General features: G+C 41.6%; 1 protein-coding gene across 2 annotated transcripts in view; it reads right to left on the bottom strand.

The window, feature by feature from the left end:
* The window catches only part of ube2e1 (ubiquitin-conjugating enzyme E2E 1), a 106,290-nt gene that overhangs the window by 52,782 nt on the left and 37,820 nt on the right, over positions 1 to 15,688 (bottom strand). The gene's annotated exons all lie outside the window — the stretch shown is intronic.

Below are 15,688 nucleotides of genomic sequence, written 5' to 3'. Positions count from 1 at the left end.
ACACCCACACATATGCAGTGATGCCTACAGTGAGGAGAGGGGAAGTACAAACAAGACCGCTCGCAGTTCAAACAGAGTGCTCAAACACACTGGAGCTAAAAGACAAACTGATGAGCAAGTGTACTCAGCCTCATCATCCCCCTATTCCTCTCGTCAGCCCCGATTTCCTCAGGCTGACAACAGACAACAGACAACAGACCCATGAACCAGGACGGAATATACATATGGAACAGGATGATGAAGGACATCGAATCGATCGCTCAGCATCTTCAAAGATCTCTTCTAGGACACACCGGGCTTTCTCCTAATCTGCATCTTTAATCTGTGGTTGAACACTTTGGCTAATAATGGTTTGTTATTGAGAAGTGATCTGTCAGTTTAACGGAGGTAGTTTGCCTAATATTGATTACGCCAAAGATCAAAAATCTGATATGGTCCAATCAGTCATGTCCACCTGTTATAAGATGGATACAATGTAGTTTGAATGACTGCAGACTTCATGTGCAACTGGACCTCAAAAGGAACTGATCCTGAAAAGACAGCGTTAACACTGGAGATGTCATGATACCAGAAATTTAGTAATCGATAGAAATAGCAGTGAAATTCCACGATACCAATTCGATACCACGAAAAACACACACTCCTTTATTATGTTATTAGGAAGTTAAATAGCTCATAATTCCCTCTCTATTAACTATTTTATATTGCTGTGAAAACATCTCCTTCAAACAACTGGATTTATTCAAATTTCTCGCCTAAAACTACATTTTACAAGATTACATTTGAACACATCATGATAACGTTAGAATTTACATTCGCCCCAATACTCATTTTTACTGAATAGAGACTGAACACATCACAATGGCCTTCCGTTAACTAGCTCTGTGCAGAACTGTGCTGCTTAATGGGTTCCAACAGATAACGCTAACTAGCTCTCGTCCTGCCGATTTGAACACAGATTTGTTGTTCACCAATGTTGCATTATCAGGTAAAAAATAGGGTGCTTGCCCTGGACACGTCGATAGTGAGTTTACTGCGTCCCAAACACATTTTCTATCGTCCCTGGGACGACGAGACGCCGTTAGTCTCGAGCCCTGACAGTATCTACGGTACTGTAGAAAAACAAGTAACGTCGAGTTTTCAGAATTTTAGCATCAACTTGGTACCAAACTTTGTACTGAGAGGAGACTCTTTATCGGGACGAGATCCAGAAAAAAACTTAGGTGGGCCTTGAGTCAAGGCTTCAGTTCAAATTCAAAAGTTGGTATTGATGATTATATTTGAGTCACAGAAAAAAGGCAAAGTCTTCGTTAAAAAAATCCAGTTGCCACCTTTTTTTGGGTTCAAGGATTTTTTTTTAGTGACAAAATAAAAATCTTTACTGATTATAGAACTGTTGTAAAAAAAAAATCAAAAGTCTAAAAGGTACAAACTGTGTATTCATGTGTCAACTTGAAACACACCAACAAAAACACCAGTTATTAGCTGCTTTCCTCCAAAAATCAGTTGCACCCTTCAAAGACCTCCAACTATACGGAGCCACATAGATCTGAAACTTATGCACTCAAGTTCTTATCTTATGTGCACAAGGTCCATATCTTGTGTGCATAAGATATGATGCAAGATAGGGTCAAACCCATACTGCAGGAAAGGATTTCCAAAAGTCATACAGGAATAATAAATACAATTCCTCATAATGATTACTTGTAAACAGTAACTAAACTAACTAAAAACATAACAGCTAAAACATCAGCTATAAGCAGCTCCACAAAGCTTACAAATACAACTGCTTTGGTTTCAGTTTATAGAGCTTCAGCCTCTTGAGTAAGCAGTGGCTCTGTGACCTCTGTGCTCAAAGTGGCACCATTTATCATTTTCCCCTGTGGGTGTATCAATGATTGCGTTAACTAATCAATTCAGCTAATGAGGGTGAGTGACAAAGAGGAGGCCCGACTGTCCATCTCTGTCAAGTGACTCAAGTCACATACGCTAACAGTTTTAAAGCTCGGGGGTTTTGCGAGGGATTTAGGGATGGCTGCACACTGATACATCTGCAAAACCTTTGCCCTTTTCTTTTAATGATTTTCTCATCATTCTAGCTGGTGGTGGACTGTGAAAATGACGTGAAAGTAGTCACAAACTGCACTGTACACTACATGCTCAAAAGTATTCTTTTTTTTTTCTTTTTACCAGAACTTAAGTCTTAACTTAATTGTTGTCTAAACTAGGGATGCACCGATAAAGATACCAGTATCGGGTATCGGGTCCAATACTGTGCTTATTTACTCGTACTCACAAAACGGCCCCGATACCACTTTACGCCAGCGTGACGTTAACCTCTCGTCACCATCTTTCGGGTCCTATCGCAAGCGCTCACGCTCCACCTCCTCGACGGTGCGGGCGATACGGGCCGGTGGTGTGCCCGACACCGCGGGGCCGGGATCCCACCTCAGGCGGCGTGCTCCGGCCCTCACTTTCATTGTGCCACGGGGGTTTGCTTGCACCCTCTGACTCGCGCGTGCGTTAGACTCCTTGGTTCGTGTTTCAAGACGGGTCGGGTGGGTTCCAGACATCGCCGCAGACCGCTGGCGCCTTTTTCCGTGGGCCGAGCCCCGCCCTAGGGGCACGACGCGGTTGGGGCGCACTAAGGACAGTCCGCCCCGGTGACACTTTGGCCACGGCCTCGGGTAGCACCTTCGCCCCGAGCCTTTCCAAGCCGACCTAGAGCCAATCGCGACGCACCGCCTCGTATGAGGGACCCCCCAGCCTGCTGTGTGTCGGTCACACCCTCCAGCTGGCTGTTAACGAGGGTCCTTTGGCACAGAGAAGTACTCGTATCGGTAGTCGTTATCGGCGAGTACCCGAATGTAAGTACTTGTACTTGTACTTGTACTCGGTCGGAAAAAAGAGGTATCGGTGCATCCCTAGTCTAAACCAGAACTTCCAAATAGCATTTGTTCCTCTGGCTGTGAAAAAAATCTAACCGAGCTCTCGGTGTGTTTACAGTGTCTTTGATGCCTTAAATACGTCAACATCTAGCCCACCAACATACTGTTATTATTATTATTGAAGCACCTCAGCTATGTTTCTACGCTGAAGGGCACTGCGCAAATGTCAGTGACTCACCAGGGAGAGTAGAGAGAAGCTACACCACACAAATCTATTACAAACAGGTAAATGAAGAAAAATATGTCTCACAGGCAGAAAGCCAGTCAGGAGAAAGTCAGAATCACGGTAGACATTTAGACATTGTTCAAATGATACTGGAGTCGTCTGTTTGAATCACAGTGGATATTCCCCTTGGTGGGCGTGTTTGACCATGTGTGAACGATTCCATTTGAGCTCTAAAATCACTCATCACAGCTTTTTGATCCCTTTCCAAATGTTTGTTAGTATAAAAAAAAACAGGATTACCTCTAATTAGGAAGTGTCAATTTAAATAAACCAAATACAAAACAATGGTTTCAACTGCAAAAAGGAGGGGAAAAAGATAGTTATTATCTTTGAAAAAAAAAATCATCATTTGCTGCGCTCAATAAAACAGGAAATTTTACTCAATAATCCCAGTGAGATTAAATGAAGTCCCTCCACTCATCATCCCCCTGGCAGGGCCAACAGTTTTACCCTCTAACAGTGGACTGATTAGATTGTGATCGCACCCTTTGACAAGCAGGGCAGAGGTGACTCATAAAGATGGGTAAAGATCTATGTAAAATGAGATTCAAAGAGACAAGCCGGCAGGACGTTGTCAGCCTTAGCTCAGCTGTTTGCTGCAGTAAAAGACAGGACCAAAGAGGAGAGGGCAGCGGAGGATGAAACCCCGACTGGCAGCATTACCATCTACTTACTTTCCAGCCTGGATGGCTAATCCCCCACTCCCATTCCAGATTACAAAGTAACTGGATTAAAACCTGATGACGAATGATACAGCACTGCACTGACTCAAATGCATTCCGTCTACACACTTTAAGGGCCTTCAAAAACACAACCGAAGGTCCATTAATAGCCGTCCTGGAGCTTTTAATCGTATCACAGAATGTCATGGAATTGTAGATGTTCAAATTTCTGTTTTTTTCTGAGGACTTAAAGGTTCAGTGTGTAGGATTTGGTGGCATCTAGTGGTGTGGTTGCAAATTGCAACCAACTGAGTACCCCTCCGCTCACTCCTCCCTTTCCAAGACTTTGGTAACGTGAGCCGCTGAGTGCAAAACCGTGGTAACGTCGTTCGCCTCGCTCAGAGGCCATCCTCACCATAATAACACTACTTTAGGAGCAACGGAAGTCATACGGCGGCTGGTGGTACCACAGTCTCACCCTCTGCTGTTTTGCACCACTACAGTGGCTTTCAGGTATCGTAAAAACACGAAAGGCTCTCTCTAAAGCCAGTGTTTGGTTTGTCTGTTCTAGGCTGCTGTAGAAACATGGCGGACTCTGTGAAGAGGATCCGCTCCCTATGTAGATATAAACGGCTCATTCTAAGCTAACGAAAACACAACAATTCTTAGTTTCAGTTGATTATACACTAATAAAAACATAGGTATGAATATTATATTCAATTTCTGCTAATAGTTCCCTGAAATGCTACACACTGTTCCTTTAAAAGGACTTCTTGTCCATCTTGGCTTAAAAATTGATATTGAAAGATCACTGTTGATCTTGGATATGATCCTATGAGCTCTAGAACAGCTACTACTGGACCTTGTGGTGAGATTGTTTTGTCAAATTCTATTTCCAAGGTCAAGAATGAACTTCTGATCTCAACATTTGTGGATGATTTGCTGCAGCATAATCTTTAAAAACCAACCTATCCCCCAGCAACTCAGGCATGAGCCCTTGGTGCAGATCCGACTGAGTGCAACAAAACGCAAACGTCTTTGAGGAAAGACAGTCCGAAAGTGTGCGCCATTATCCCGATTTGTAAGATTCATCACTTGTCATAACTACTTAGAAAAGCCCGGGTTCCTGGTGACAGATCAGAGAGGCAGCAGGGAGTGTGTGGCCACTGGAATGTGTTTCTTTTCGATGTGGTTTGACGACATTTCGTACAACCTATTTAGTTTCAAGGATGTTGAAGTTTTCATGATCAAACCCCAACCTACATTGGGCAACTGACCGGACAGTGTAATCCCCTTTAAAAGATGCATTTTATTCATTACTAATTAACTACAAAGCTACTTACTCAGTCACCCAAGGCTCTTAGAAAAATCTCATTAATGAAAACTCACCAGGTCCCAGGTATTGATGGACAACCATCAACTAGTTATAGCAGGTATTATTAAGCCATAAATCTCTGGAGGCTGTTCCTTGCAGCTTAGCAGGATTTCAAAGCCTCATTAGCGAACCCTAACCAGCATCATCACGTCAGTTCTTTAATGAAGGGTAGACTCAAGGTCTCTGGGAATGATCCTTTGCAAAAAGGCTCCTGAAAGAGGTGAACTGCTTAAATCCCCTCGAGATAAAAGCTCTTTTGATTCCTTTGTTGCTTTAGCTAAAAGGACTAAGTGTTGGCTTGCGCAGGCCTTTGTCCCCCTTCGCTTGGTTCGCTTGGCGATATATTCACGATGCACAAGTTCACTGGGAGCGGAGGTGACGAGAGCATGCATCAGAAGGGCTGATTGGAGGAAGGTCAGCCCTGGTGTCACTCCAACACCCTCTAACCTTTGAATCAGCACTAAACCAATTGCACTTCCCCATTGTCTTGAACATGTTGCCTAGCAACATTACATCCCTGCAGTGACTCGGTGCATGTGTGTGTGTGTGTGTGCATGAGGAATTTCCATGGAAACAACAACAGCAGTACAAGCAGACACAACAGCGCTGCTTGTCTCACCTGAAAACTGTTTCGCCGACGGATGGAAAAAAACAAAACAATAAAAGAATGAATTGTCTCACACATTCATCTTTGCTTATGGCTCATAATCTCCAAATAGGCCCTTCAGGGACAAATCAACAAACATTAAGCTATCAAATTAGCCAACGAGAGCATATGAAAGGAATCAAGACACAGATTACTTCCTAAATGTTGGTGACAGCCCGTGAGCAGGCATCAAATCTAATACACTCCCCGCACGCTCGTTCTAATGATGCCTCAAATAAGAAGTGAGATTTGCATCAATACGAAGCAGTTCGAAATGAATTAGGCCATTCAGGCTTTGTGGATGATTTGCTTTGATGGCGAGCACCGACAGTGCAGTCATGGGAAAAGCTCATCATCCCCAAGTCAGTTACCTCACGTCTTATCTTTAGAAAACACAGCAACATCCTGACGGGTCTTTCACAGAGAGTAGTTTGGTTAGAGCTTACTCGGTACGGCGCGACACTTGACTAGATGCTTAAGGAGGTTAAAGTATAAGAATTAGATGAGATAGCAAGGGATAAAGTGTCATGATCTTTTTTTTATACCACTGCCACCGCAAGTGTCTTTTCAAAAATCCTACTTCAGAACACCTCACTGATTTAAATCAGTGGATAAGGTAACTGTGAGTAAATGCCATGTTACCAATTAACTCGCTAGTGAATCTAACTTAATCATGGGTTGAACTGACAATGGATAGTTTAAAGGGCGGGCCCACTATTATTATTATTTTCTTTTTTAGGTTTTTATATCATTCTGTAGCTTCCCAGTGGTGCTTTCCCACATGACCTGAGGTAGGTTTGGGCATGATGACGCTGCTACATGTACAGTATATATACATCCTTATAGTCAGTGTATTACAGTAACTTAGATGGCGGTCTGTATGCTCCCAGTTTGGAGAAGCAGTCAGGAGAACCGGCATGGAAGCTAAGCAATATACTATTGTGTGGATGCCACATTAGTTTGGATGCAAAAGTCACACAATGACAAAAACAAACTAACCAATCGAGGCAGCGGTCCTGTGTTCTGTGAGGTAAAATGACTGTTTTTGTGAATGGAGTCTGGTGGCTTTGATGACAGCGATATAAGGGTTTCCCTATCGGAAAGGGTTGTCTGACGGCAAGGTAAAGCGGTGAAAATATTCTATATATAGCGTATACTTAAACTGATATTGATTTTTTTAGAGTGGTTAAAATAAGTTTTTCTGTTGCTCCCGTCCACAGCTGCTTTACCTTGCCGTCAGACAGCTCTTTCCCGGGGAACTGAAGCCGTTATATCGCTCTCTTTAAAGCCACCAGACTACATTCACAAAAACAGTAATTTTACCTCGCAGAACGCGGGAGTATACATACAACTCCACTTTACAAATTCGGAACTAACACTTTCAGTTATTTCCAAACTCACACAGCTAACGTTGACTCTATTCATAACCTTATTGATTAGCTTACTTTGGTAAACTACGTCACTGCTTTTTGCTGAGGGGCGACTCCATTTGAAAACCCCCCCAAAAAAACCCGGAAAAGAACGCTCTTTAACCCAAAACTTAAATAGATACAATATAGCATGACCTTTGTGGTATCTTTATCTACACTAAGTGACCCTTTTATTAGCCATCTCTGTACAATCTAATGCAATAAAACAAAACAACCCTGTGATGACATCTATCTTTAAGAAGCTAATAATGATCAACACCATCACTAACTATGACCTCAATGCTCCAACATACGGTATCATTGAATTTTTAATCAACACATCTGTGAATTGAACATTATAGGCATCATAAAAGTAGACTTTATGGCAGAACAGTTGTATTGAATTGCATCAGACTGCACAGGTGCAACTAATAAAGTGGACACTGTATTATACAGTATGCTGCCATGTTTGTTTTCATGTGTGCCAGACCAGACCGCAAACCATTTTGTCAATGACAGAAACATTACAGTATACAGGCAAAACAAAGCTGCAACCATACTGCTGACTCTGAGGAAGGAGGGGGGATTCTCTGGCTCTGTGTCTTCATTTTCTGTTAGTCATTTTGTTAGCTTGGGTATTTGCTTTAGCTCCAACCCCTCCCTCTCTCTGCTCTCTGCCTATATGTGTATCCAGCCTCGCTCTAACACACTCTTCTGCAGACACACAGATGGGTTTTTACTCTTCCAATAAATCAGCTGGAAATGGGAGGAGGAAAGAATGTCGTTCTGCTTTTCAACACGGTAAATTATGCACTCAGTTTTTCTATTTTGAATATGAATTGTTACTGTGAAATAAAAACAACTGATCATTTATTATTTGTGTGCACAGACAGCTGACAACATACTGTAGAAAGTAACTTTATTTAAACACCATACATTTTGTAGGCCTTCTCTTTTTGTACTGAAGCTGACAATAGTTTTGGTGCTTATATCTATCCATCAGGTTTGGGTATCGGACTCTTACTGACAGAAAAGACTAGCTACGATTATCAAAAACAGTCAAGTACCGAAAGTTGACATTGAATGCTTGATCAGATTGCCTCTTTTATTCATTCTTTTATTAAATATTTCCTGATTTTGATCTGTTTAGACTGTATTTTATTTAGGTTAAGTTCTCGTACTACTGCATTGTGTTAAGACAGTTAAATACTGGTTTGATACGTTTTGCTAATTTTGTTAAATAGAAAATGATGTATATATTATTGAATATAAGTGTGTTATTTTGAAATCTGGTTGTGTGTCATTTGAAATATTCTAAATTAATTGTCGAATGCAAGACCTGAGTTTCAGTACCAATAACAAATTAACGTTCTGTGGTTCAGCTTGAAGGTTCATTCTTGACCTTGAACTTGCAAGCTTTTTCCGAAGCTTTCAAACACATCTTCGACACATCCATCAGTGGATGGAGTGTGCTCAGTTGCTCAAAAATTTAGATCAAGAAATGAGGTGAAAAGCTTTCGAAAACGCTAGTGAGTGGACCTCGAGTCAACATTTATTTATCAATAGGGATGTCAAAAGAACCAATACTTCGGTACCAAGTCGATGCCAAAATTCTGAAAACATGATCGTTTTTTTACACTACGTTTGGTACCGTTAGGTCTCGAGACCAACGTCCACTCACTGTCGACATGTCCAGGGGACACACGCTATTTTTCCCCTGATAATGCTACATTGCAAACAACAAATCTACGTTGAAATCGGCAGGACGAGAGCTAGATAACGCTAGCTGTTAGCTCCGTGCAGGACTGTGCGGCTTACCGGCTGCTAACAGTTAACGTTAACTAGCTCTCATCCTGCTGATTTCAACACGGAAGGTGCCATTAATTTACATTATGTTGCGTTCAGGCTCTATTCAGTAAAATTGAGAATTGGGCAAGGGTAAATTCTCACATTATCATGGTATGTTCAAATGTAATCTTGTAAAATGTAGTTTTTGGCGAGAAACTTGAATAAATACAGTGTTTGAAGGTGATGTTTTCACAGCATTATAGAATAGATAATAAAGAGGGAATTATGACCTGTTTAACTTCTTATCAAAAACCAGTATGCAAACGGTAACAAAGGAGTAGATGTTGAATCACATGGGATTTATTGTTTTACTTTTGTTTTTTTATCATGAATGATCCCTGTTGCTCTCTCAACTAGAAGTGCACTCGGAGACCTCCACCAAGGCAGGTTTCATGTACGTCGCTAACCCCCCCACCCCCCGCCCCGCCGTTCATCTTGCGCTATCATCCACATGTGTTTTTGTTTATGTTGAGATGAGCGGTACCTCATGAACGCGTCATCAGTTACACTGCACATGTCTTAAAGCCTGTGGTGTTAATGCACAGGCTGAGCGGAGTTATTAAAAAAATTCCCGAAGCTTGATCATGATCCGGATCGCCATCCAAAATCTAATGGATTGTTCATTGTGCCACACCCCACCCCTCCAAAACATTTCATTCAAATCCATCACAGACTTTTTGAGTTATCCTCCAAACGGACAAACCAACAAACGGACAAACCAACGCCGGTGAAAACATAACCTCCTTCCTAGGCCTTCGGCCTTGGTGGAGGTAATAACTAGTTGGCATATGTCTCCCATGCAGCCTATTATGCTGCATCCATAGTGATAATTTAAGTAAATGATAATGTTGGGTATGAGTCATTTCTCCCTCATCTACTCACATTCAACCACTAAAGGGAGGCAAATGTGTTTATGATAACCTTTACTGTTGCTGGAGCCATTAATGGCTCCCATCACGGTACAGAAATGGTAATTCATTAACCCTCCTCCACTAGCTGCGAGGAACTACAGCCAATAAAACAGAGATAGAGAGAGAGAAATGAAAAAATAAAGAAGAAGGAGAAACAATAAAAAGAGAATGGAGATAGGTTTGGTAATGTTTTGCTTGGTGAAGACCCAAAGCTAGGGGAACAAAATCACTATATCAGGAATAAGTGGATGAATCAGGTTAGGTAAGTGTGCACACCATAAACGACAGCAGTAACATGACTCCTGTGCTAAATCACAAATGATCATCATCATCATCATATATTGAGCATTTTCCTTTAATAAAATGAAATAATAATTCATGACCTAACAAGACATGTCGCCCTAAAACCTTTTCTTCTCAAAGAGCAAAAATGTTTCTCTATTTTCATCCTGACCAATAACCTTTGTTTCACAGTGAATCCTGTTTTGCTGTCTTTAAGGACATCAGTTGACTCTGAACCAAAGAGATCAATGGGACGGAATCTTTAGTCATCTCTGTGATACTGTTCACCAATCTTATTGAAATCACTGCGCTGAAAAGAGGCTGGAAATCTGCATTGCTTTTAGAGGTTTTCACATGCGTGTTTGGCCTTGGACTTGGTGCAGATGTAAAAAGGGCTTCCACACCACTTTCAAATGGAAGGACAATCTTACTATGCAGACACTAGGGTGTCTCAGAGTAGAAAATAAGTTCCGATTGACCAAAAATTCTCAGAGTGATGCATATTTGGTCCTTTTCTTAGGCTTAGGAATATGCTTTTTGGTAAATGAAGCTTTGCAACAGCCATGATTTGGGTCTGTTACAACATACTATTTAGCAATAGTAAATCAAACTTTGATAGCTCTTACAGCACCAGCAGAATGTGCTCATTCCTAAATTTCCCTAGTAAGCCTAAAGTCATAGAAAAACAAGCTACAAATCACTTTATTATTTCAAATTACAGGTAATAGGAACACAGGCTAATAGAGAGTTTAGTTGGGGCCCCCCGTAGCTGAAGGGTTAAGATGCCGACCATCAACCACAACGTCCCCGTTTCGAGTCCGGCCGGAGACCATTGTTACATTTCTCTCTCCCCTTTTTTCCTGTAATCTCTCTACTGTCTGTGCAAAATTTGAAGAAATTCCCTCCAGGCATTCCTGACATATCATGTTCAGGAGAATGGGTCGGACGTACGAACGAACAACCCGAAAACATAATGCCTCCGGCCATGGCTGTCGCCGACGCGGAGGCATAAAAAGGAGTTGTGGTTGGGGATAAAGTGCACAGTGGAATAAGAAATACTATGTCCTGCTCTGATCACTGCTACAGTATGTGGGCAATAGTGCAAAATATATGGAAAACACCACAAATCCCACCGTCTCCTGGAGACAAAGACCCAGACAGGAAAACGATAATGAAAATAATTAAGATTAGTGTTATCTAACTATTTCATTTTGAGACGTAAGCTATCTACGTAACCTATCTATTAGTTTTGGTATTCTTCTATACCCTAAATAAATCAGTTACCTAGGTTGGCTTACACCCCTTTTTGTATGTGCAGGCTTTATGTGTTATTTTCTACATTTAAAATGTTTCCACTGGACGTAGTCACCATGACGTCATCCGTTGGTTTGTAGACTGCTGTTTTGAAGCCTCAAGTTTGAGTGGTGGAGTTAAGTACTCAGGTGGAGTTAAGTACAAGTACAAGTATGAACGCTGAATAAGACATTTTTAAGCAACCAAAAATTGTTACAATTAACTTGTTTCATTTCTGGTCTATTTGACTCTAAATGGGACCATAATTCACTAAATGAACATCATGCTGTATTGAAGAAGACTTGAAACTAGCGATTGAGACCATAAACTCATGTGTACAATGTTTACTGAGGTAATAAATCAAGTGAGAAGTAGGCTCATTTTCTCATAGACGCCGCTGTCCTATTTCTACCATGTCAAGTCTCCAGAAGAGCATACATCTGAATCACATTTCCTCCCCAAATCAGCACACACCTTGACTACTATCAACTGATGTAGGGGTGATTAATTAACTGATGTAAAACTAAGATGGGAAACTTTGTCGGTGTTTTACAGGATTGTGAACTACTTACACTAAGCTGGAAGGATCCAACGTCCACTACAACAATTCAGGGGAGAATTGGACAAAATCTAATTTTCTCATGGACCAGCACTGCTTTGATTTACTGGAGTGCCATTTGCCCTTGTGCTGGATCTGGTTCTAATGAAATCTTCAAAAGCAACAAGTTATGAAAGTCAGTCCTCAGAGAATTTCAGGTCACTCCTCGTGGCCTCAGTTGTGGTCCTGAGAAAATCAGACCGGTGCCAGTGTGATGTTCAGTTCCCAGAAAAAAACAGGCCTCTGAAAGGCCTCTTTCATCTTTTGTAAAATGTCTTAAGTCAAAGTGCTTTCATCCTCTTCAAAAAAACTGAGGGCATAAAATCCACACTGGAGAGAGGATGGATATTTGCTGGCAGTGTGTGTGTGTGTGTGTGTGTGTGTGTGTGTTTGTGTGTGTGCAGTCGGCAGTGTCTCATCTTGTTGACGGGGAATAAAATCCAGCAGCTGCATCACAACAGCGAGCTCTGCGGAGAGGTGAAGCTTCTGTTTAGAATTAATTCAGCGTTGCCTCCAGGGCCACCTCCACCTTTCATGCTCCGTGCTACAAGCAATAAATGCTTTAACTGAAAATGTTGAGACAGCGCTCCAGGTGAGAGCGCTTACACTTTAAATAATTCTGCAGAAATCGAGGAGTGACGGGAAACCCGCTGAACACAAATGCAGCTTGTACTTTATCTTCAGACAAAATGATATCCGACACTCAAAGTGTATTTCTGTGCTGTATGAGCTGATATATTAAGTCACTGCCACTTTTGTCGAGTGTATGACCCAATCCAAGCCCTGGCTGTGGGCTTGATCACCCAGATGGGGCCAATAAAAAGATTCTTTTCTTACCATATAACAATAAAAAAATTACGTTCTGTTTAATGTCATGCCAGTAACCATATCTTTGCCCCATAAAGTACAACCTCTGCCAGTATCTAATGTGTTAAAGGGTGGTCCAGTGATTTAGTATTGCACCTCTAGAAAGTTGGAGGATTTACAAGAGACAGAATTCGGTCACAATCGAAGCAGCAGATATCCTGACTTTTAATCATAAGTAAGGCTGTCCTCGACCAAAGAAATAAGAAATTCTTATTCGACTAACACTCATACGATTATGTCAATTAATCGATTAAATCGACTGATCTGTGAAACTGAGTTTCTCCACAAAGAATCACACAAAAGCACCACTTTAAATCTGGTGTTTACCAGAGATGTGCTCATACAATTCGTGGAAATAAGTCATTCAGTTTGAATAAAGCATAAAAAAATGACTCATCGACTAAAGGAGAGGGGGCGGCCCCAGTCATCATGCAACTCGATAGTGTCTGTTCTTAGTAGGGTTGGGTCGGCGTAAAAAAATTAAAAACTGGTTTGATATTAAGCCACACACCCGGACCGGTTTAACAAATTTTACCACTAGGTTTCGCACTTGACTCAGCAGCCGTCCATGACTTTTTTCCTGCAGTGTTTACACGTTGCCTCTGATGATCCAAGATGGCGACATGCGCAGACGCAGCGGCGCTCTCTTAATCCAAAATGTTAGCAAATTGGTGAAATTTTAGTTTTCTTCAAGACTAACTCTGAATGTCTCATCATGAACTTTCTTGTAAACAAACACGTGTGCCTCCGTGTGCATCTTCCCCCCCTCCTACCTCTACTGATCTTCTTCATGTTGCCAGCCTCGGGTGCGGCAGAAAATTGCGTACGTCCTGTCAGACACCACAGTCTCTCTTAAGACCTTTACACACCGGGTGAGTGACTATTAAACAACACTAAAATGTGAAATACGCACCTGCGAATATTACATATCCAGGGATTTTGTTAAAGACTTTTTTTGCTCTATATTATTGACCTGAGGTCTTCTCCTACGCATTTGTCAACCTACAGGTGTGCAAAAGTTCTGCTCTTCAATTTTAGGGCGTTTTTTGGATCTGGTCTGCGCTGCCTTTGTCAAGGCTGAAAGGAGTAATAAAGTTTGCCGTCCTGGTTTGGACTATGGAGCCTCCGTGCGGTTGTTTCATAAATATAGGCACAACTCAACCTGTTCCGCACAACGTCATTGGTTCATGCCTTTATTCGCGTTGCAAAAGCTCAGAAAAACAAACCTCGTTCTGAAAAAAAGGTATTTTGCCTTTTTCACCGCGTAATATTTGCATTCCGTGTGAAAGTATTTGTGACAAAAACAACAGTTTGAAAAATATATTGATGTGTGATTATTCCTTAGACCCACCCTGCCTGGTAGATGCCCACTTCTTTCAAACTCCATGCCACAAGTTCAAAACACAGGCTTACTGTTACCTGATGGCGTCACCATGACAACATCATGAGGGTTTTTTTCTCAGACCTTAGAAAGCTCTGAAAAACTGATTATTTCAAGTGAGAAATTGGTGGAGTGTCCCTTTAAAATGTCCACATGTGCAAACAAACAGTGTGGCCAATTAAAATCAAGAACAGGGTGGGCTTTGTGATCTCATTATAGCTGCGCTCAACATGAGGCTGATGCTATATTAAACTCTTGAACCTGGAATTTCCCCCTCTAATTTCCCCGAAAGTAACGCTAAAGAATATCCACACTGTTGCATATATTCTGTACAGTATCTGCTTGTTCTTACACTGCTTTGAAGTTACCATATGATGTTAAGTGACACACGCTTATAGAGGATTCAGAAACAGTCAGCTTGGCAGATCATGCTTGACCTTGGAAACACAATCTCCACTTGATCTGGAGCTTCCCACCGTCTTCATTATTCTGAGCACTTCTCGTCCGTGATTAAGACGCGATGAGAAGTTTTAAAGTAGTTCCTTGAAACTGAGCCAACATGCATGTGTAATAACGGACCACACAGTGAGCCCACCACGGTTCACAATGCTAATATGAACTTGGCAGTTAATGTTGGTCTCGCAGTGTTGCTGAAAAAGCTGCTGGAACATCTGACAGGCGGTGACATAATCCACCTGTGACAACGAGTCAAAGTGATTGACAGCTAGTGCATGCAGGAGAGACAGCCAGCCAGTCAAACTGTTGACACCGCTGTAGCAGGAGTGGAAACAACAAAAGGTGGAAATGAAACTTCCCAACTTCAGTTATATATTGGCAGATGGGGTCTGTCCATAAGGGTGATGCTTTCACATCTAACCTGTCTGGTGTGGTTCAGATAAACTCTGGTGCATCAATTCACTCACACCAACTGCACTGACCACATTAATGTGTGATAATAAATGTAAGTAAACACGATAATAACGCGCTAATGCAAATTCCTTTTAACGCCACAAACTATTTAAACGCATCAACACAACTTGTGATTTTTAGGTTGTAACGGGCTCAACCGTGTCATACCAGCTTGTTGGGAAGAAGGCTAAATAACGCTCCAAAGTTACGCTAAATCTCGGTGAGGAAAAACTGTCATGGCCATTTTCAATTTCACTTCTGACCTCAAGATATGTGAATGACAATAGGTTCATATTTGCCCACTCCCATGGTGATAAGAGTATTTTTAATCGA

The sequence above is a fragment of the Sebastes umbrosus genome, chromosome 15 (genome assembly GCF_015220745.1).
Source record: "Sebastes umbrosus isolate fSebUmb1 chromosome 15, fSebUmb1.pri, whole genome shotgun sequence".
NCBI lineage: Eukaryota > Metazoa > Chordata > Actinopteri > Perciformes > Sebastidae > Sebastes > Sebastes umbrosus.
Note: the sequence above shows the minus strand (reverse complement) of the source record. Positions and strands in the feature narration are given on the sequence as shown.